Source organism: Argopecten irradians, unplaced genomic scaffold (genome assembly GCF_041381155.1).
Source record: "Argopecten irradians isolate NY unplaced genomic scaffold, Ai_NY scaffold_0511, whole genome shotgun sequence".
In the NCBI taxonomy this organism is placed as follows: Eukaryota; Metazoa; Mollusca; class Bivalvia; order Pectinida; family Pectinidae; genus Argopecten; species Argopecten irradians.
In genome coordinates, this window is record NW_027187978.1 from 36,883 (window position 1) to 39,424 (window position 2,542).

Genomic DNA, 2,542 nt, shown 5'->3' on the forward strand with positions numbered 1-2,542 from the left:
AATTACTTTCGAGTAATGAGCGTAAAATCCCCTTCTCTTTCAGTACGTAAGATACAAAGGTTTGTAACCACACAACCATCCAATGGAAGTAAATTGATAGTATTATTATGTTAATCAACATCGGAATTAGTGTGCTGACATTATTAATTGTCCGGACAAGATATACAGATTCCCGTCGCCTACAATATTTTCTTTTTTTCTTTTGTGTAGGCACATACAAGAAAAAGAACTACACTTGGTATCCTGACAGCCGGTGTACATTTTGAGGCCGTTGGAATACAAACCAGACTATCTGCCAATAGTGCAATTGGTATGTATGTTTTCTTGAATACAAACCAGACTATCTGCCAATAGTGCAATTGGTATGTATGTTTTCTTGAATACAAAACAGACTATCTGCCAATAGTGCAATTGGTATGTATGTTTTCTTGAATACAAAACAGACTATCTGCCAATAGTGCAATTGGTATGTATGTTTTCTTGAATACAAAACAGACTATCTGCCAATAGTGCAATTGGTATGTATGTTTTCTTGAATACAAACCAGACTATCTGCCAATAGTGCAATTGGTATGTATGTTTTCTTGAATACAAAACAGACTATCTGCCAATAGTGCAATTGGTATGTATGTTTTCTTGAATACAAAACAGACTATCTACCAATAGTGCAATTGGTATGTATGTTTTCTTGAATACAAACCAGACTATCTGCCAATAGTGGCAATTGGTATGTATGTTTTCTTGAATACAAAACAGACTATCTGCCAATAGTGCAATTGGTATGTATGTTTTCTTGAATACAAAACAGACTATCTGCCAATAGTGCAATAGTCATTGGTATGTATGTTTTCTTATATAATCTATGTGTTTTCATTATTTTAGAAAATATGCATGCTAATTTCAAAGTACCTTTTAGGTTAGGTTTGTGATTTAGAAGACATTGTTTTGTCTAATAAGCATTGTATGAGCGATTCCGTCGATATAAAAAATGATACGCGTACCAATTACGTCAATCATTTATCGTTTTACTAAAGCTATCAAATAGAATAATCACTAATTTATTTTCCGTACGATATCATCATTTATCTTATATCAAGTAATAGTTGTGATTGAAGATTTAACTGAAATTATATCAAAACACGATATATAACTGGAGAAAGAAAATAATTTTTACATTTTCCGTTTGAGTAACCATTCATTATTATGTAATTTCATAAAAAACATTCGGATCACTAAAACACTAAAATAACTGTTTCAGAAATGTGTGCTGCATGGAAACTCACAGTAACATTTGCCATTGTTGCGGTTGCCAATTACCTTACTTTGTAACTAGCTACTAACTGACGGGATGTAAGGTTATATTTCCGTATCATTTGTTGTTTGTGTTTGGTATGTAAGAAAAGACTGGAAGTATACTAATACAAATGATATCATGTATATCCAACAATTAACTACACCGTACAGTTGTGCCGTTGTACCGGCACCCGATGCTTTGCCAATCTTCAATCAAAACTGAGACATCTTGATAGAATCAGTTGGAAAATGTAAGGACCACAAAATAATAACATACATTATTTCTCAATTAATCTATTGGCTTTTGATATTTAGATTAAGAAATAAAGATAAATACATCACTCTTTAATCAAATCACTGTAGAAAGGATTGGACATATTGATACGTTGTTGCTATTGAAATTTGGTGGAAATAAATTATAAAACGGATCTTGTTGTTTTTTTCTTTGTAATCCAATGCCTATATCCAAAACCTTAAAGACTCTTTCTCAAGATTGTTATCAGGTTTATGTGTATTTATTATTAAACAAAAATAATTGAGAAATAACACTCTCCACATCATAGGAGGATGCGTCAATACTGTACCTAATTTGATATTATTATTTATAAATAACTATATTTTATATGTGTTATAATCAGGGAACTGAATATATGAAGTGATGCTCGACATTATACAAACACAATCATGATCTTTATGCTATCCTATGTGAAGTAGGCTACATCAACCATTACACCTTTATTGATAAGATTTTGTTATTTCTGATATGGCCAGTAAGGATTTTGCTTTTGATCCGAGTCATCTTCTTGCTAATATTTGTTTCCTCCTGCATGTCGTTATTGCCGTATTCTTAGATACAACAGCTGGTTCGCTCGTAACTTATATTTTTCACGACACTTAGGAGCGGTGAGTCATGACATTCATTTACCGTTCGTTGTGTTGAAGAATCATAGCGCCCCCTACCAAAGGTGTTTACAGTTCATGTTTCGACACAGTAACTATATCATTTATAAAGCATCAGTATAGCTTATAACCTTTGGTGATAAAAAATTTGATCAAGATTCCCATTAATCAAAGATTACTAATGTAGGAAGATCTTAAGAACAATAGTTCTGATTTATCGTTAAAACCATATGTAACAAATATCATTGGATTGAATAGTAATATCAGTTTCCATGTATATATGTTATTTAATCTAATTCAAATGTTTTATGAGGAGTTAAGATACCTTCTTATGCTTTGGGTTATACCG

General features: G+C 31.9%; 1 long non-coding RNA gene across 1 annotated transcript; it reads left to right on the plus strand.

The window, feature by feature from the left end:
- Window positions 1–202: 202 nt before the first annotated feature.
- Window positions 203–1,721, plus strand: LOC138312893 (uncharacterized). The gene is made up of 2 exons (XR_011207074.1): window positions 203–310; window positions 1,259–1,721. It is a non-coding gene; the product is annotated as an uncharacterized lncRNA (long non-coding RNA).
- Window positions 1,722–2,542: the final 821 nt, after the last annotated feature.